The sequence below is a fragment of the Grampus griseus genome, assembly GCF_964374135.1.
Source record: "Grampus griseus genome assembly, chromosome: 2".
Classification (NCBI taxonomy): Eukaryota; Metazoa; Chordata; class Mammalia; order Artiodactyla; family Delphinidae; genus Grampus; species Grampus griseus.
Window position 1 is genome coordinate 66,708,021 of NC_139018.1, and position 22,052 is coordinate 66,730,072.

The 22,052-nt window shown below is 36.6% G+C and overlaps 1 protein-coding gene across 2 annotated transcripts in view; it reads right to left on the minus strand.

Moving 5' to 3' along the window:
- NUBPL (NUBP iron-sulfur cluster assembly factor, mitochondrial) overlaps nucleotides 1-22,052 on the minus strand; it is a 249,732-nt gene that overhangs the window by 123,369 nt on the left and 104,311 nt on the right. The gene's annotated exons all lie outside the window — the stretch shown is intronic.

The following is a 22,052-nucleotide window of genomic DNA, read 5'->3' on the forward strand; positions in this document are numbered from 1 at the left end:
TGAATCTGTGAAATCTGGTCTCTTGTAACAATACCACCAACTTGAATGGTCAACGCTATGTAACACTCAGCTTTCTCCTCTAAGTTCCAACTTTGATTGCCTTAAACAAAACACTATAAAACAATATCTGAAAACCATCAAAATTTCTAACATTCTAAACATTTTGCTTATGACCACAAGTCAAAAGTAGGTCTGTAACTAAAAGCTTTGACATTTTGAAAGTTGGATCTACATCTTACATATCCTTGGTCCTCAGCATCTAACCAATGGCCCAAACATAGTAAGTAGCCACTTAAATATCTGCTGCTGAAGATGACAAAAAAGTCCAATGATATTTTAAAAGTACAACGATAATTATCTGATGCCAACTCAATAAATAATGAGTGAATAAATGCAGTGATCAAAAGAAATCCCTGTTAGGTTAATCAAATTGAGCTATTTACTACATAATACTGCCTCAGAAAAGTATTTCAAAGAACTAGGCTTTAGTTATATTATATCTCTATTTCCTTGTTGACTAATCTATAGTTTTAAAAGGGAAAGGAGAATTCAAAACTAGGCTTAACATGCTTGACTCTGTCGCCTCAGATTAAGGTCCCAAAGAAATCCAAGAGCAGTAACTGAGATATTATATAGAAACTCTGACTCATGTTTAAAGAGTTTCTAAGGAAAAATTTTGTCTTAGGTGCCTGAAAGACTACTATCCTGTCCAACTGAATTTATTAGTGTTCTTTATTCTTTAATGCTTCATGGAGGCCTAATAAAGTCTTTTTAAATATGAGACTGCTAAGTACCTGGTGATGCAAAAATCATAGAGAGAAATGAATAAGGTCAGATGCCCAAAAGTGACAAGGAAAACATTCAATAACTTCATCTACAGTTAGTGCATAGTCTGAAAACCTTTTCCATGCAAGGCAATAGATTTCTTTGGTATATTTAGATATGGCTAACTTAATTATCTTCAGAACATCACTTAATATTTTATCTCTTTGTCTAAGTGTCTGGGAACTTCTGAAATTTAATATATCATACTATAAATCTGAATGAGGGAGGTAATTTATATTAGGTATTAATGTCAAAAGAAGAAAACATAATTTCCTTAGAAACTGTTTAAACTATGAATGACTAAAAAAAAGGTCATTTAAAGTCATTTTCTCATGCCTCCATATATCTTAAGAATCAGAAGACCTGTGATCTATTACCACTGCCAAATAAGAAGGATTTAGATATGCTCCAATTAAGTACAGATGCCTTACAACTAATTAGTAATTATTTAAAGTTAAACATTAAATTGTTCAAAAGTTTACTTTAAAGCGAACTATTATAATAATTGGTGTAATAATAATTTTTTATATAGAATACTGTTTGAAATCAAGTGGGTTATAGATTAGAAAATATGTTTTTGTTATATTGACTTTATATTGAAATGGCACTGGTAATAAAAATTTCTTATATATTTCTAAAGCACATTGGCCAGTACATAATAAACCTCTGTTGCCTCCAACATTAAATACAGAAAAGAATTTGGCTGTTAATTATACTGTTAAACACTGGGAAAAATACACCCATTATAGCTTCTTGTATAATCACTTGCCGTTTGAGAAATGATGTATCAAGCTCCGTTGGCTCTTCCCATGAGAGGTACTTAGGGGGCTCAAGAAATTTTTTTCATTTTATACAAGATTAAGCAGAGCTTAGCCCACACTCAAAAGCAAAATTCTTTAGGAAACCAAAGGCTGAGAACATTCCTTATTCAGAAATTCCATTGTCAGGGAAATCACTAATACCAACTATCAAGGGAAAATGTCTCATTCCTATTGCAGGATCAGCTAAAGTGAAACTGCTTCTTTAGTTGCTAGGAAACAACCAACTCATTATATGCCATTATCAGAGCCCTAGAGAAGAAACTGGCATCTGCTTCACATTTGGGGATACTGGAGAATGAACTAAAAGCACTGAAACTGCTGCCAAAATCCCTGGCCTCCAGGGTTTACACTGTGACCACAGCAGGTGCTGACACCAGACTAGCCTTTGAAGTTTTCCTTTCCATACTCTTCTTCTAGTAACTAAAATTATTTTTCCAATATCCTGCATTTTTAAAGTCAAAGATTCTAACACTTCCTCATTTGAGTAAACTTAATTACATTTATGTCGAGCACAATTTAAAGGCAAAAAATATTACTCAGGAATCTTAACAAATAACAGAAAAATTTTAAACTATTAGTTATTCATTGAGTGAAATGTACTAGATATTTATGCCTTTAATTATTTAAAGTCAAAATGGAAAATAAAAGGAAATTGTTCCCAAAATCAGGAGAATAAAAAGAAAAACATACCCATCAATCTAGTACTCAAAATGACATTCTAACATTTATCTGCCTAGTTTTCCTAATCGATCATAAAGTTTAACTTCTATTTTTATGGGCTGGAATGCTTTTTTGCAATGTATTACGAAGTGTTCATGAACATCAACATATTTATTCATCAGTCTCTTCCCTTCCTTTTAGCAGATGAGGTTGGAAGGAGGTGGGGTGATATTATGCAGATAAATTACTAGACATTGGCAACTGAAACCATGAGACTCCCTATACAACTGCTTCTGTATCCAGAAAAATAAGTTATCCTTCAGAAGAAGCTGCAGGCATTGGTAAAAGAAGTTGACAGACTATCTTCCTTCACAAAATTACAAAGAATGCTCCTGGCAGAGCTCCCCTATCCTAATATAATTCTTTGCCCCATCTCCCACTCTGATGCTCACCCCATTTCAATTATTCATACCTGCCACTCTCAGCTAAATAATGTTCCCTTGATACTACTTCATACTTTTATTCTCAAACAATTCAGTTCCACTCCACCACCGTGACTACCTTCTCCCAGCCTGACTCTTACCTGTGTCTTATGAAACATCATTTCCACTAAAGTTGCCAGATTCAGCAAATAAAAGTAGAACAAAATAAGGCCATCTGCAGCAACATGGGTGGACCTAGAGATTCTCATACTGAGTGAGGTGGGTGAGACAGAGAAGGACAAATGTCATACGGTATCACTTATATATGGAATCTAAAAGATGGTACAAGTGAACTTGTTTACAAAACAGAGTCACAGATGTAAAAAAGAAACCTATGGTTACCAGGGGAGAAAGGTAGCGGGGATGGGGAAGGGGGGAGGAGGAATAAATTGGGAGATTGGGGTTGACACATACACACTACTATATATATAATGGCTAATTAATAAGGACCTACTGTATAGCACAGGGAACTCTTCTCAATACTCTGTAATGACCTATATGGGAAAGAATCTAAAAAAGAGTAGATATATGTATATGTATAACTGATTCACTTTGCTGTACAGCAGAAAGTAACACAACATTTTTTTTTTTTTTTTGGCTGCGTTGGCTCTTTGTTGCTTTGAGCAGGCTCTCTCCAGTTGTGGTGAGCAGGGGCTACTCTTCCCTGGGGTGCGCGGGCTTCTCATTGTGATGGCTTCTCTTGCTGCAGAGCACGGGCTCTAGGTGCGCAGGCTCAGTAGTTGCGGTGCACGGGCTTAGTTGCTCTGCGGCATGTGGGATCTTCCCGGACCAGGGATCGAACCTGTGTCCCCTGCACTGTCAGGTGGAGTCTTAACCACTGCACCACCAGGGAAGTCCCTAACACGGCATTTTAAATCAACTATATTCCAATAAAAATTTTTTGAAAAATTAAGAGAAAAAAAAGTAGAGGACACTAACTCAGTTAAGTTTGAATACCAGATACACAATGAATACTTTTTTAGTGTGAGTATGTCCCAAACAATATTTGGGACATATCCATACTGAAAAATTATTTGCTGTATATCTGATATTCAAATTTAACTAAGTATATCCTGCATTTTATCTAGCAACCCTATTACCACCCCACCATGAGATAATTTGATCCTTGACATTTTTCTCACTTTAACAGAAACCTGCCTTTCCTCAACAATACCACATTTCCAAAGTCAGAAGGAAGGAAAGTGGGGGGAGGGGGGGAGGAAGGGAGGGAGGAAGGAAGGAAAGAAAAGAAGGAAGGAAAGAAAGGTCCAACTTGTCTAATGTCCCTCCTTCACTAAACAAAATCAATTTATCTGTTACTTTTTACACCTGTTCCTCCCAAGCTACTGAATCACTTCTTCCCCACAACAGATGATTTCCAATTATGTGATGCCTCCAATTTTACACAGCCTCCTGATCCCTCCTGACTACCTCTCTTCCAGGAAACCAGGCCTTGAATTCTATGTTTCCTTCATTAATGCCCTGGATGTTTTTCCCCTTTGGCCTTTCCGCCATGCCATTCCTGGATCCAACAACAGGTTTGCCCATGGCAGCTTTCAGGCTTCAGAGAGCTGCTAAAGAGTCACAAAAATCCAGCAAATCTAAATATCATAATATTTAGCATCCAGTGGGCCTTTGCTATTACACAGGGATCGTCTGTCTCTTCATCTTTTTTTTATTGCTCTGAAACCTGTTAAAAAGCACTGCCTCTGGCCCATAGTATGCCTAAGCTCGATTTCAGAACCACCAGCATAATTTAGACTCACCTGGGATAATCTGTTAACAATGCAAACTCCTTGGCCCTCCCTCAGACCTACTGAAGGAAAGTATTCAAGTGGGGGAGTGCAACAGAAAGGCTACAAATTTGAATTTTCAACTAGCTCTCCAGATAATTTTTATGAATACTGAAATTTGTGAACCAAATTTGCTCTATTGAGTAAACTAACTATCTTTTTCCTTCCACTGAGAAGATCAAGGAAAAAACAATTTTGGTTAACCTCTTTTTCATGTCAGGTATGATGGGGTTCCCCCATCTATTCTTCTTTCCATTCTACTCACCAAACTTGGAACTAGAGACTTAGTTTCCAAAAATAATTCATAACCCCATTTTAACTCCATTCCCTTTTGCCTCTTTCATAATATTCCTCTTTCAATAATCCCCTCCTTCTTCACTGTATCCTATACCTTGGAAAAGGTATGGCTGTCCCATTTGGAAAACAAATGAAAAGGGATTTCATTTGATACCATTCCTCCTTAAGCTTCTATCCTATTTTCCATTCCTTTTCCCCACTCCCCTGAATGGCCTATTTTATATAATGAGCAGAATACACCTCCACCTCCAAGGTCATGCTATAAATCCATTCTTAAACCCCTATAATCTGACTTTTTTCATTCACTGTTCTACTAAAGGATCACAAATGGCTACCTAGCATTTACTGTTCCTTGCCCTTTTTCAATCCTCATTCTTACTGACCTATCATTCTTAAAACTCTACAAACCAATGGTTCCCAAACTTGTCCACACACTGGAATCAGTTGGAAAGCTCCAAAAGTGCTGATGTCTGGCTTACATACCAAGAGTTCATGATTTAATCTGTCTGGAGTGTGACCTGAAATTTGAAAATTTTAAAAGATTCCCAAATGATTCTAATATGCAGATATACTGGAAAACCATGGCTGCAAACACTTTATCTTTATGACATTAGTATCCTTAGTCCTTTTCCTACTTGAACTACTTCTGTTCCTCTTTACTAACTCCTTTTCCTCACAAAATCACCACCCCAAACTACAAATATTAACCAAAGAGAAGTCTTCAACTCATTACTCTTTTGTTACTATAATTAATATAATTCAAGTCATGAAAGTAGAAGAGATGCCTCAGGGAGGATGGTGGTGATGACAACAATAATAATGATACCTAATATCAATAAATCTAATACCCTACTTATTATAAGATGTATCATTATTTTATGTAGCAAGAAAAGAGGGAAAAACACCTAAGATGAGAAGGAGTCTAATAGAAGAAGCCTACAAAAAGTAGGGACCCCAAAAGACTAAACTCTCTTAAACTAAAGGTAAATAAAATATAAGTCCTCAAGTTAGAAATAAATTTCAAGGAAATGTGCATCTCTCCAGGCCCTGGCAGAAGGCAGAAAAACATTACCTAAAGACAGTAAATCAGAAATTGGTACACATGGAGCTTTTCAATCTGAATTCTTACCACCTGAGTGGTCCCAAAAACCTCTAACAGAGAATTCTATTTAAAGTTGCCTCAGGTTGAAAATGTCCCACGTGAATAGAGGCACAACACAAAACATCTCTGAAAGAACCAGAATTCAAGCCACTGATAAAGGAATTCTAAGAAGCCATCACTTGCAAGATGCATCCCGATTTGAGAAATGTTAACATATGGAAAAAATCTAATTTGTGTTAAGACTGATAAAATACAATAACAACAGGGCACATTTATGTGACACTTACTATGCTGTCTAAGCATATTACACATATTAACTCATTTAATCTTCACAGTGCAGTAGTTACCATTCACCCCATTATATACATAAGGAACTAAAGCCCAGAGAGGTTTTTGCCCAAGGATATGCAGCTATTAGGTGTGCAGTAGCGACTGGACTCAGGCAGATGTGGCTCCATAGTCCATGCCCTTAGCTACTGAGCTATGAACATAAATTGTGGAGAACACCAACATATAAGGGGTAGGCAGATAAAAAGAACACAGATATAAAAGAATTCATGAAAGCTGCCAGAGGAAAAAGACATATTACCCACAGGAGAACAATTCAGAAATGATGACAGATTTCTTACTGGAAATAATGAAAAGCAGAAGACAATGGAACAGCACCTTTAAAAGATTGAAGGAAAAAAATGCCAACACAGAATTCTACATGCACTGAAAAGATGAAGAGAAAATAAATACATTTCCAACAAATAAAAGTTAAAAAAACTCTTCATCAGGAGACCCACACCACAAAAAAAGACTAAAACAACTTTGTCAGGATAAGGAAAATGGATGAAACTCAGATTTAAGGAAATGCAAAGCACAGAAAAAACAAAGTTGTGGGTAAATATGAAACACTGTTTTCTTAATTTCTTTAAAAGATGACTATTCAAATAAATTTATAATACTGTATTGTGAGATTTAATAAAGTATATGTATTTAAAATATATCACAACAATACACACAGAATGGGAGGTGTTATTTCGTTGGCCAGAAAGTTCGTTCGGGTTTTTCCATAACATCTTACAGAAAAACCCAAATGAACATTCTGGCCAACCCAATAAATGGAACAATACTGTTAGAAAGTAATTAATCATGTGATTAACAATATAAACCTTAAGAAGACTGTGAAAAGAAAGCATATTATTAGCTCTAAAATAGCCACTGAATACTAATAGGAAGAGGTTTAGTTTAAAAGCCAATAAAAGAATTTAAATGGAATTCAAGAAATATTTCATTAATTGAACAGAGTACAGTAAAAGAAAAGCAGAGGAAGAAAAAAATAGATAGAACAAATGAGAAAAAAAGTAAAATGGCAGACTTAAACCCAACCATATAAATAATTATAGTAAGTGTAAATGGATTAAGCAATCCAAATTAAAAGGCAAAGATTATTAATTAGACTTCAGACTGGATAAAACAGCAAGACACAACTAAATGTTGTCTACAAAGATCCACCTTAAGTATAATGAAATAGAAGATTAAAAGTAAAAAGATAAAAAAGATATTCTCTGGAAACGGAGTATGCACAAGAAAACTAATGTGGCTACATTAGTATCAAATAAAGTAGACTTCAAGATGAGCATTTACCAGAGATAAAGAGGAGCATTTCATAAAAATAAAAAGGTCAATTGACCAGGAAGACATAACAATTCTAAACAGGTGATTAGAGCTTCAAAATATATGAAGCAAAAAACAAAATACAGAAATGAACAAATTCACAATCACAGCTGGAGATTTTAACACTCCTCTCCCACTAACTGACAGAATAACTAGACAAAAAAAAAAAAATCAATAATGATATGAAACATTTGAACAACACTGTCAACCTGACCTAAATGATATTCATTGAACATTAACCACAACAACTGAAAAATACACATTCTTTCTAAAAGCACAATGGAACAATCACAAAGACAGATCACATGCTGGTCCATAAAATAAGTTTCAAAAAATTTTAAAAGACTGCTATCTTAGAGAGTAAATTCTCTAACCAAAACAAAATTACACTAGAAATCAATGCCATTAAGTTATTAAGAAGATTCCCTACTGTTTAGAAATTAAGCAACACACTACAAGTATCCACAGGTAAAAGAAAAGGAAATTAGAAATTATTTTGAATTGTTTGACAATGAAAACATATCAGAATTTGCAGGATTCTAAGCAATGACTAGAGATAAATCTATAGCCATAACTACATACATTAAAAAACAAGAAATGCTTATCATCAATTACCTAAGTTTCTACCTTAAGATGATAGAAAAAAAGAGCAAATAAAACCTGAAGTAGGGCTTCCCTGGTGGCACAGTGGTTAAGAATCCACCTGTCAAGGCAGGGGTCACGGGTTCAAGCCCTGGTTTGGGAAGATCCCGCATGCCATGGAGCAACTAAGCCCGTGTGCCACAACCACTGAGCCTGTGTGCCACAACTACTGAGCCTGCGCTGTAGAGCCCACGAGCCACAGCTACTGAGCGTGCATGCCACAACTACTAAAGCCCATGTGCCTAGAGCCGCTGCTCTACAACAAGAGAAGCCACTGCAATAAGAAGCCCACAAACCGCAATGAAGAGTAGCCCCCGCTCACTGCAACTAGAGAGAGAGAGAAAGCCTGCGCACAGGAACAAAGACCCAATGCAGCCAAAAATAAAATAAATAAATTTATTTTTTAAAAAAACCTGAAATAAATAGTAACAGTATGACCAGAAAACAATGAAATAAGAAATAAACATAAAATAGCGAAATCTTAAAGGGCCAGTAGTTGATCCTTTGAAAAAATTAACAAAATTGAAAAATCCCTAGCAAGAAAAATCAGGAATAAAAGACAGAAAAAACAAATTGCTAATATTAGGAATTCAGAGGGAACACGGCTACATCCTATATCCTATCTGAAAAGGTAATAAGGTAATACTATGAACAAAGTTCATGTATATATTGTACAAATCAGGTGAAATGAACAAATTCCTGTAAAACTCAAGAAAACTGAAACAAGATGAAATTAAAGCTCTAAATAGAATTAGTCCTCAGAAACATCCCCACCCACAGTGGCTGAGGGCAGGGTGGTGGGGAGAAGGGGAAGTGCTACTCCAGCTCTAGGTTTCCTTGGTAAACTCCACAAAATACAAACTTTAAACCAAAGCTAATAATCTTTCACAAAATAGAAGAGGAGGGAAGTACTTCCAAATGCATTTTATGAGGCCAAGATAGTTCTCATACAACACCTGAAAAAGACATTACAGGAAAAACAACTTAGAAACCAATATTCTTCATAAATATTGATCTAAAACTCCTTAATAAAATACTGGCAAATTGAATCCAGCAACATATTAAAATTAAGTATACTATTATTTATTGTAATTAAAATATCATGACCAAGGAGAATTTATCTCAGGAATGCAAGTTTGGTCTAAGATCAGAAAATAAATCAATGTATTATAAATTACCACATTAATAGAATAAATGAGAAAAACCACATGATCATTCAATAAATGAAAAGAAGAAGCATTTGAAGAAGTTCAACACCCATTCGAGATAAAAGCTCCTCAGCAAACAAAGAAACAGAAAGGAATTTCCTCAACCTGATAGAGGGCATCAATAAAAACCTACAGCTATCATCTTTCTTCTTTTTTCTTTTTTGAATTTCATTTTATTTATTTTTTTATACAGCAGTTCTTATTACTCATCCATTTTATACACGTAAGTGTATACATGTCAATCCCAATCTCCCAATTCATCCCACCACCATCCCCACCCCCGTCGCATTCCCCCCTTGCTGTCCATACGCTTGTTCTCTACATCTGTCTCCCACTTTCTGCTCTGCAAACCGGTTCATCTATACCATTTTTTTAGGTTCCACATATGTGCATTAATATACGATATTTGTTTTTCTCTTTCTGACTTACTTCACTCTGTATGACAGTCTCTAGATCCACCCACGTCACTACAAATGACCCAATTTTGTTCCTTTTTATGGCTGAGTAATATTCCATTGTATATATGTACCACATCTTCTTTATCCATTCGTCTGTCGATGGGCATTTAGGTTGCTCCCATTACCTGCCTATTGTAAACAGTGCTGCAATGAACACTGGGATGCATGTGTCTTTTTGAATTATGGTTTTCTCTGGGTATATGTCCAGTACTGGGAATGCTAAGCTCATATGGTAATTCTATTTTTAGTTTTTTAAGGAACCTCCATACTGTTCTCCATAGTGGCTGTATCAATTTACATTCCCACCAACAATGCAAAAGGGTTCCCTTTTCTCCACACCCTCTCCAGCATTTGCTGCTTGTAAATTTTCTAATGATGCCCATTCTAACTGGTGTGAGGTGATACCTCATTGCAGTTTTGATTTGCATTTCTCTTAACAGTTAGTGATGTTGAGCAGCTTTTCATGTGCTTCTTAGTCATCTGTATGTCCTCTTTGGAGAAATGTCTATTTAGGTCTTCTGCCCATTTTTGGATTGGATTGTTTGGTTTTTTGATATTCAGCTGCATGAGCTGTTTATATATTTTAGAGACCAATCCTTTGTCCACTGATTCGTTTGCAAATATTTTCTCCCATTTTGAGGGTTGTCTTTTTGTCTTCTTAATGCTCTCCTTCGCTGTGCAAAAGGTTTTAAGTTTCATTAGGTTCCATTTGTTTATTTTTGTTTTTATTTCCATTACTCTAGGAGGTGGATCAAAAAAGATCTTGCTATGATTTATGTCAAAGAGTGTTCTTCCTCTGTTTTCCTCTAAGAGTTTTACACTGTCTGGTCTTCCATTTAGGTCTCTAATCCATTTGAGTTTATTTCTCTGTATGGTGTTAGGGATTGTTCTATTTCATTCTTTTACATGTGGCTGCCCAGTTTTCCCAGCACCACTTACTGAAGAGACTGTCTTTTCTCCATTGTATATCCTTCACTCCTTTGTCATAGATTAGTTGAACATAGGTGTGTGGGTTTATCTCTGGGATTTCTATCCTGTTCAATTGATCTATATTTCTGTTTTTGTGCCAGCACCATATTGTCTTGATTACTGTAGCTTTGTAGTATAGTCTGAAGTCCGGGAGTCTAATTCCTCCAGCTCCAGTTTTTTCCCTCAAGACTGCTTTGCCTATTTGGGGTCTTTTGTGTCTCCATACAAATTTTAAGATTTTTTGTTCTAGTTCCGTAAAAAATAGCATTGGTAATTTGATAGGGATTGCACTGAATCTGTAGATTGCTTTGGTTAGTATAGTCATTTTCACAATATTGACTCTTCCAATGCAAGAACATGGTATATCTCTCCATCTATTGGAATCATCTTTAATTTCTCTCAACAGTGTCTTATAGTTTTCTGCATACAGATCTTTTGCTCCTTAGGTAGGTTTATTCCAAGGTATTTTATTCTTTTTGTTGCAACGGTAAATGAGAGTGTTTCCTTAATTTCTCTTTCAGAGTTTTCATCATTAGTGTATACGAATGCAAGAGATTTCTGTGCATTAAGTTTGTATCCTGCTACTTCACCAAATTCATTGATTAGCTCTAGTAGTTTTCTGGTAGCATCTTTAGGATTCTCTATGTATAGAATCATGGCATCTGCAAACAGTGACAGTTTTACTTCTTCTTTTCCAATTTGTATTCCTTTTATTTCTTTTTCTTCTCTGATTGCTGTGGATAGGACTTCCAAAACTATGTTGAATAATAGTGGTGAAAGTGGACATCCTTGTCCTTTTCCTGATCTTAGAGGAAATGCTTTCAGTTTTTCCCCTTGAGAATGATGTTTGCTGTGGGTTTGTCTCTATGGACTTTATTATGCTGAGGTAGGTTCCGTCTCTGCCCATTTTCTGGAGTTTTTATCATAAATGGGTGTTGAATTTTGTCAAAAGCTTTTTCTGCATCTATTGAGATGATCATATGGTTTTATTCTTCAATTTGTTAATATGGTGTATCACATTGATTGACTTGCATATATTGAAGAATCCGTGCATCCCTGGGATAAATCCCACTGATCATGATGTATGATCCTTTTAATGTAATGTTGGATTCTGTTTGCTAGTATTTTGTTGAAGATTTTTGCATCTATATTCATCAGTGATATTGGTGTGTAATTTTCTTTTTTTCTGGTATCTTTGTCTGGTTTTGGTATCAGGGTGATGGTGGCCTCACAGAATGAGTTTGGGAGTGTTCTTTCCTCTGCAATTTTTTGGAAGAGTTTGAGAAGGATGGGTGTTAACTCTTTTCTAAATGTTTGACAGAATTCACCTGTGAAGCCATCTGGTTCTGGACTTTTCTCTGTTGGAAGATTTTTAATGACACTTTCCATTTCATTACTTGTGATTGGTCTGTTCATATTTTCTATTTCTTCCTGGTTCAGTCTTGGAAGGTTATACCTTTCTAAGAATTTGTCCATTTCTTCCAGGTTGTCCATTTTATTGGCATGGAGTTGCTTGTCATAGTCTCTTAGGATGCTTTGTATTTCTGTAGTGTCCATTGTAACTTCTCCTTTTTCATTTCTAATTTTATTTATTTGAGTCCTCTCCCTCTTTTACTTGATGAGTCTGTCTAATGGTTTATCAATTTTGTTTATTCTTCTAAAAGAACCACCTTTTAGTTTTATTGATCTCTGCTATTATTTTCTTTGTTTCTATTTCATTTATTTCTGCTCTGATCTTTATGATTTCTTTCCTTCTGCTAACTTTCGGTTTAGTTTGGTCTTCTTTCACTAGTTCCTTTAGGTGTAAGGTTAGATTGTTTATTTGAGATTTTTCTTCTTTCTTGAGGTAGGCTTATATATCTATAAATTACCCTCTTAGAACTGTTTTTGCTGAATCCCATACGTTTTGGATCATCGTGTTTTCATTGTCATTTGTCTCTAGGTATTTTTTTATTTTCCTTTTGATTTCTTCAGTGATCTCCTGGTTACTTAGTAATGTATTGTTTAACCTCCATGTGTTTGTGTTTTTTACCTTTTTTTCCCTGTAATTGACTTCTAATCTCATAGCATTGTGGTCAGAAAAGATGCTTGATATATTTTCAGTTTTCTTTAATTTACCGAGGCTTGATTTGTGACCCAAGATGTGATCTCTTCTGGAGAAGGTTCCGTACGCACTTGAGAAGAAAGTGTAATCTGTTTTTGGATGGAATGTCCTATAAATAGCAATTAAATCTGTCTGGTCCATTGCATCATTTAACGCTTCTGTTTCCTTATTATATTTCTGTTTGGATGATCCGTCCATTGGTATAAGTGAGGTGTTAAACTCCCCCAATATTATTGTGTTACTGTCAATTTCCTCTTTTATATCTGTTAGCAGTTGCCTTATGTATTGAGGTGCTCCTCTGTTGGGTGCATATATAATTGTTTATCTTCTTCCTGGATTGATCCCTTGATCATATGTAGTGTCCTTGTCTCTTGTAACATACTTTATTTTAAAGTCTATTTTATCTGATATGAGTATTGCTACTCCAGGTATCTTTTGATTTTCATTTGCATGGAATATCTTTTTCTGTCCCCTCACTTTCAGTCTGTATGTGTCCTTAGGTCTGAAGTAGGTCTCTTGTAGACACCATATATATGGGTCTTTTTTTGTATCCATTCAGCAAACCTGTGTCTTTTGGTTGGAACATTTAATCCATTCACGTTTAAGGTAATTATTGATATGTATGTTCCTATTACCATTTTCTTAATTGTTTTGGGTTTGTTTTTGTAGGCCCTTCTCTTGTGTTTCCCACTTAGAGAAGTTCCTTTAGCATTTGTTGTAAAGGTGGTTTGGTGGTGCTGAATTCTCTTAGCTTTTGCTTGTCTGTAAAGCTTTCGATTTCTCCATTGTATCTGAATGAGATAATCTTGGTTGTAGGTTATAGGCTGGTTGTAGAATAATCTTGGTTGTAAGTTCTTCCCTTTCATCACTTTAAGTATATCATGTCACTCCCTTCTGGCTTGTAGAGTTTCTGCTGAGAAATCAGCTGTTAATCTTATGGGAGTTCCCTTGTATGTTATTTGTCATTTTTCCCCTGCTGCTTTCAATAATTTTTCTTTGTCTTTAATTTTTTTCCAATTTGCTTACTATGTGTCTCGGCATGTTTCTACTTGGGTTTGTCCTGTATGGGACTCTCTGCACTTCCTGGACTTGGGTGGCTATTTCCTTTCCCATGTTAGAGAACTTTCGACTATAATCTCTTCAAATATTTTCTCAGGTCCTTTCTCTCTCTCTTCTCCTTCTGGGACCCCTATATTGTGAATGTTATTGCCTTTAATATTGTCCCAGAGGTCTCTTAGGCTGTCTTCATTTCTTTTCATTCTTTTTTCTTTATTCTGTTCTGCAGCAGTGAATTCCACCATTCTGACTTGCAGGTCACTTATCCATTCTTTTGCCTCAGTTATTCTGCTATTGATTCCTTCTACTGTACTTCTCAATTCAGTTATTATATTGTTCATCTCTGTTTGTTTGTTCTTTAATTCTTCTAGATATTTGTTAAACATTTCTTGCATCTTCTCGATCTTTGCCTCCATTCTTTTCCGAGGTCCTGGATCATCTTCACTATCATTATTCTGAATTCTTTTTCTGGAAGGTCGCCTATCTCCATTTCATTTGGTTTTCTGGGATTTTTATCTTGTTCCTTCATCTGGTACATATCCCTCTGCCTTTTCATCTTGTCTATCTTTCTGTGAATGTGGTTTTTGTTCCACAGGCTGCAGGACTGTAGTTCTTCTTGCTTCTGCTGTCTGCTCCTGTGGATGAGGCTATCTAAGCGGCTTCTGCAAGTTTCCTGACGGGAGGGACTGGTGGTGGGTAGATCTGGCTGTTCCTCAGGTGGGCAGAGCTCAGTAAAACTTTAATCCACTTGTCTGCTGATGGGTAGGGCTGGGTCCCCTCCCTGTTGGTTGTTTGGCCTGAGGCGACCCCAACCCGGAGCCTACCCAGGCTCTTTGGTGGGGCTAATGGCAGACTCTGGGAGGGCTCACGCCAAGGAGTACTTCCCAGAACTTCTGCTGCCAGTGTCCTTGTCCTTACGATGAGACAGAGCCAGCTCCCACCTCTGCAGGAGACCCTCCAACACTAGCAGGTAGCCGTGGTTCAGTCTCTATGGGGTCACTGCTCCTTCCTCTGGGTCCTGGTGCCCACACTACTTTGTGTGTGCCCTCCAAGAGTGCAGTCTGTTTCCCCCAGTCCTGTCAAAGTCCTGCAATCAAATCCCACCAGCCTTCAAAGTCTGATTCTCTAGGAATTCCTCCTCCTGTTGCCGGACCCCCAGGTTCGGAAGCCTGACGTGGGGCTCAGAACCTTCATTCCAGTTCTTGTACTTCTGTGGTATAAGTGTTCTCCAGTTTGTGAGTCACCCACCAGCAGTTATGGGATTTGATTTTATTGTGATTACACCCCTCCTACCATCTCATTGTGTCTTCGGATGTGGGGTATCTTTTTGGGTGAGTTCCAGTGTTTTCCTGTTTATGATTGTTCAGCAGTTAGTTGTGATTCCAGTGTTCTCACAAGAGGAAGTGAGAGCACATCCTTCTACTTTGCCAATTTGAACCAATCGCTATCATCTTTCTTAATGAAGAAATATTTAATGTTAATGTCACTAGATGTGACATTTCCCTTTTACTGTACAGCTTGGTAAAGAGAATAAATATCATCAAATAAGAAAAAAATATCTGGATGAAGACTAGCATGTCTGCTTTCATCTTTTCTGTTCAACACTGTACTGACAGTTCAATAAGAAGACAAGAAAACGAAATGAAAAGAATAGATTGGAAAGAAAGAAATGAAGCTGTTTTACTTGCAGACAATATAATCATGTGCATACAAGGTACCAAGAAAGCTACTAAATAACTACTTGAAAACAAATTTGGAAAAATTATGAATACAAGGTTAATATATAAAAATCAATAGTATATGTACTATGTGCTAACTGTAAACAATTTGAAATTAAACACCCCAAAAAAATTCCATTTACAATATCATCAAAGAACACTTAAGATAAATCTAACAAACGAATTACAAGACCTATACACTGAAAACTATATAATATTACTCCAAGAAATTAAAGAAAATCTAAATAAATGTAGAAACATACCATGCTCAGGGTTAGAAGACTCAATGTTGTCAGGATCTCGATTCACCCAAAACTGATCTATACTGATAGTTCGATACTATCCTAATGAAAATAACAACATGCTTTTCTACACAAATTGGTAACTTGAATATAAAATTTATACAGAAATGTAAAAGAACCTAGAATAGTCAAAACAATCTTAAGAAAACACAAAGTTGGAGGACTCTCACTTTCTGATATTAAGCCTTCTATACAGCTTCAATCATCAAGAGAGTATGGTTCTACTCTAAGGATTAAACTATTCATGGAACACAACACAGTGTCCAGAGATAGACCCATACACATATGCTTAATTGATTTTTGTCTAATGTATGAAGTCAATTCAATAGGGAAAGGGAAGTCTTTTAAACAAAGTGCTAGAACAATTAGATAAACTATTATAATGTGTGTTTTCCAACACCGCCAAGCAATTAAGTCAATTCTGACACTATCTACCTGGAGATAGCATCAGATCCCATACATTAAGGGCTTAGTCCCACAAAACTTCACCCAATTCAGATGCCAATCACAAGTCCAGGCTATTACACGTGCTTCTGGGCTGACTGGCTATAAATGGGAGGTTCGCATGACCCCCTCCTCAGGTTCAATTGAAAGCATACCTCATTGTATCACACTTCACAGATTTTGCATCTTTTACAAATTGAAGGTTTGTGGCAACCCTGCATCAAGCAAGTCTATCAGGACCATTTTTTCAAGTGAGCATTTACTCACTGTGTCTCTGTGTCACATTTTGGTAATCCTTGCAATATTTCAAACTTTTTCATTATTATCATATTTGTTATTGTGATCTGTGATCACTGATCTTTCATGTTACTATTGCAAAAAGATTATGACTTGCTGAAGGCTCAGATGATGGTTAACACTTTTTAGCAAGAAAGTATATTTTAATTAAGGTATGTAATTTTTTTCTTTTTAGACATAATGCTATTGCACACTTTATAGACTACAGTATAATGGAAACGTAACTCTCATGTGCACTGGGAAACAAAAAAGTTTATGCAACTGCTTTACTGTGATATTCCCTTCACTGCGGTGGTCTGGAACCAAACCCACAATATCTGAGGTTGCCTGTATTTTACTAGAGCAGCTCACAGAACTCAGAAAAATGTTTACTTACATTTACCAGTTTATTATAAAGGGTATTATAAAGGATACAGATGAACAGCCAGATGAAGAGGTAAATACAAGGTTCAGAAGGGCCCTGAGCACAGGAGTTTCTGTCCCCATGGAACTAGAGTACACAACCCACCCAGCATGTGGATGTGTTTTACAACCCAGAAGCTCATCGAATCTTGTTGTTCAAGAATTTTCATAGAGTTTAATCTGCAGCCCACCCCCCTTCCCGTTCCCAGAGGTCAGTAGGAGAGGCTGAAAGTTCTAACCCTCTAAATACTTGGCCTTGCTGGTGACCAGTCCCATCCTGAGGCTACCTAGGGGTCCTACCCCAAGTCACCTCACTAGCATGAACTAGCAGGTGTGCTCAAAACGAGGCTCCTTACGAATGACAAAGGACAATCCTATCACTCAGGAAATTCCAAGGGTTTTAGGAGCTTTGTGTCAGGACCCAAGGACAAAGAATAAATATATTTCCTATTATGACACAACTATGAAAAAATATAAACCTTGATCATTATCTCACTTCATACAAAAAAATTAATTCCAGATATACAAGCCAGACCTATAAATCTTAAAGGTAAAAATATACACAAGAATCTCAACCTTGGGGTAGACAGGCAAAGATTTCTTAGAGAGGGCAGAAAAAGTACTAAGCATTAAGAAAAAAAAAATTGGAGGGGGGGAATAGATTGGGTTTCACGAAAATTTAAAACTTCAGCTCATCACAAGGCAAGCCACAGACTGGGAGAAATATTCCCAATACATGTACCTGACAATGGACTCATAACCAGAATATATTAAAACTCTTGCAACTCAATTACAAGAAGAAAAATGAGCCAAAAAAAAAAAAAAAGAGTGAAAACTTGAACATACACTTCATGAAAGAAGATACAGCAATATCTAACACGCACACGAAAAGGGGCTTAAAATCATTGACCATAAGGGAAGCACAAATTAAAACCATCAGAAGATACCATTTTATACCCACCAGTGAACAGAATGACCACACCAAACATTGACAAAGATGTGAAACAACTGGAACTCTTATGAACACTTGTACAATATTTATAGCAGCATTATTCATAATGGCCAAAAACTGGAGACTACCTAAATGTCTATCAACAGAAGAACAGCTAAAACAATATTAGGTTATATTCATGCAAAGGAATACTACTCAGCAATAAAAAGGACTCAGCTACTGATACATGCAACAAGGATGACTTCAAAAGCATTAGACTAAGAAAGAGAAACCAGATACAAAAGGCTCTATACTATAAGGTTCCCTTTATATGAAGTATAAGAACATGTAAAACTCATTTATGTAAAACTCATTTATGGTGTCAGAAATCACAACAATCATGGCCTATGGGTGTGGGACTGACTACAAGAGAGTCCAAGGAAACTTTCTAGGGGCATGGAAATGTCCTCTATCTTGATTGGGGTATGGTTACACAGTCATATATGTTTATCAAAAATCACTGAACTCCATATATAAGATCTGTGAATCCTATTATATGTATAAGTTTAACTCAATAAATTAAAAGAAGGAGGGAAAAAAACTTTAAAAAAGATTCCAGTTCAAGATGGCAGACCTACCACAAGTATTTATCATCTCCCCACAAGATAGTAACTGGGAAGGGACAGGAGAAGAGCTTCTGGAACATTGGTATTCTATTTATCTTGTCCTGAATGATGAGTATAAAGGTGTTTTCACTTTGGGATAATCCATCTATCTGGACACTTATGATCTGTACCTTCTTCTACATATGTGTTATATTCAATTTTTTTAATCAGCCAATGAACCAGGTACCCTCCACAATCCACTGCTATATAGAGCATCTATCCAGCTACTATATTTTCACAAAGGATGTTAAATTTACCAAATGCTGGTCTGCTTTCTAAAGCAAAACAAAACACTCCTTAATTAATAGCTCAGATGATTAGCACTGATCACGGTATGATCCAAAAATATCAGCTTTCAGCTCCTATTAAAATGTGCAGATGACAGAAGCAACTTTACAAAAGACTGTATGGCAAACATGCAGGCCAATATCCTAATATCCTAGAGGATACTCTAGGTATCCTCTAAGTATCCCAATAAAATAAGTAATGGATTCATTTTCTCGCCCCTGATATTCATTCTGATATTTTGTAGTATGTTTGCTAAAAATGTATCTTCAGCACTTGTCAGAATAAACTGTAACTTTTCTATGATTTATGTGCCAGCAAGTCAAATCGCCACATCTCCAATAGGTCCTCTGCCAAACTACCAAATTCCCTAAATATATATATATATATATATATATATATTTTTTTTTTTTTTTTTTTTTTTTTGCGGTACGCGGGCCTCTCACTGTTGTGGCCTCTCCCGTTGCGGAGCACAGGCTCCGGACACGCAGGCTCAGCGGCCATGGCTCACGGGCCCAGCCGCTCCGCGGCATGTGGGATCTTCCCGGACCAGGGCACGAACCCATGTCCCCTGCATCGGCAGGCGGACTCTCAACCACTGCACCACCAGGGAAGCCCTCTAAATATTTTTTAAGCTGAGCATTTAATAAATGTTAAAAGAATAATGAATTAAATCAGATGATTGAAGTGCTGAGAGCCTGGCTAAACTCAGAAATCAAAAATGTATGATGCCAGCAATTAACACAAGTATTCTACATTCTCCAACAGTATTCAGCAGTAGATACAAAAGGCTGGGTTATGGTGGGACACTGAGAATACAGAATTGGCATCCTGCCTCCTCTCCCGTTCCCCAACATCCCACAAAATAAAAAAATAATATACTTCTGGTTCCTTCAGACTTTTGATCTTCTCACCTCTGGTCTCAAAAAGTTTTCTTTGTTTATAAAAGCAGGTACTAAATCTAAGTGTGACCTTCAGGTGCAGTCTTTCTGCAGCCTAATTATTCAAACTGTCAGGTTTAATCTCATTCTGTGGGAAACTCCCTTTGCCCCTCTCCTGAGGGCAGTTACACACTTGCTCTCTCTCTTCCAGGCTCAGGGGCTCATTTGCAGATGCTTTTGTCACCTGTTGGAATCTGAGATTTAAAAGGATCCCTGAGATTTAAAAAGGACAGAAAAGAGAGAACTTGCTCACCCCTTGCTGGGCACGGGCTATGGGGATTCTACATCTCTAAGCTAGGAACACCAACCCTTGGCCTGGACTTCTGTGTCTCTTCTCACTGACTTGGATCTCTAAGTGTCTGATCACTGTGGAAAGCGGAAGTACTTCCATCTTCTTGTGGCCATCCATAAAGACTTAGGAGGAATTCTGAATCATTTCCTGTTGAGAATTCTAACACTAACATAGGAGGCGGGAAATATTGTCAATGAGAAAATGTTGCCTGCCATATCAGTAAACAAGGATGTTGCAGCCATCAAGCCATCACATTACCGCCTCCCTGAGAGTTAGCCCTGAGGGAACTCAGGATAGAAACAGAATGCCCCCCATCTAGCAGTCAGCTGCTGCAGCCACCCCTGATGGTGCACCCTGAGGAAACTCAGAATGAGAAAGCACAGGATACTGGCCCCAGATAACTGAGGGACCCAGATATCAAAGGAATGATTTCAATGAGCCCAAACTCTTGTATCCTCCCATACATAGAGAAGCGCTAAAGTCCTTAACTTGAGATATGTGATTTTCTTAAATTGACAGTAATCTTTTGATGTTCTGACTACCTGTCTTTGCTTCAAAAACTCTTATATATCCTGGCCCCTCCCTTACCTCTTCGAAGCAGTCCCTTAGAGTTACCTGAGAGACTGCATCCTGGGATGAAGTCCTCAGTTTTGTCCGCCAAATAAAACATAATTCTCAACTTACAGGTTGCACAATTTTTTCAGTTGACAATATTAAAATCAAAATTCTCCTTCTAGTGTTTCCAGATTTCCATTGACTCTAACTTTAATTATAAACTGAATAAATATTGTTTTAGAATTTCCTTAAAGAAAAAAAAAATCCTGGCTTAATCCACAGAAATAAAGGTCAAGATCACAAAGGAACTGGAATGGATGGGGTCAGGAGTATAACTGAAATAACCAACTATGGGATCTGAGTGTGAAAGAGGAAGAAATGCAGCCAAGAGACTTAAATGTGCTGAGAAGACAGGAGGATTCTGGGACCAAAGATCAAAGAGCACGTTTATCAGAACTCAAGCAGCAGAAAAAAGACAAGATGTTACAATGAAAAAAGAAGAGTTTCAGAGTTCAAGACATATTATATCTACTTACTTTCACAACTGGAAATGAATATAGGAATATGTATGATTAGAACTGCCAGCCTATGGCATGGTGCCTGACCCAAAGTAAAACATGAATAAATAAGGCGTAATTGTTATAAGTCAGTGGAGAAAATCCAAAGTACTTATAATATTTACCTAGAACATAATTAACTATAAATTCACAGTTACTAAGAAAAAATAAAATTTATTCCTATAAATAACATAGAGCTCATCTGATATTTTTAGATTATCCAATCAACTGCTCTTTTCCTTAAGGACAAATTCAAGTTGATTGGACAGATACTATATAAATAAATATGTAGCCATATGTACTCAGAGTAAAATAAAATTTCATTTTGTTCTGAAGCAATTTTAATCATAAGCACTGTGGTTTATAGAATTTTTTCTACATCTAAGGAATTTCTACACTGCTGTTATAACTCAATATTGGCCACTACGAAATTAACCATAAATCTAAAGAAGGCAAATTACTTATAAAATAAATTTCCTTGCCTTGATGTAGACTCAACAGAGTCTGAACAAAGAAACAGAATAATATAAAATAAGACATTAGATTTTAGTACTAATAAGCAACGAGAAAGATTCAATCATGTG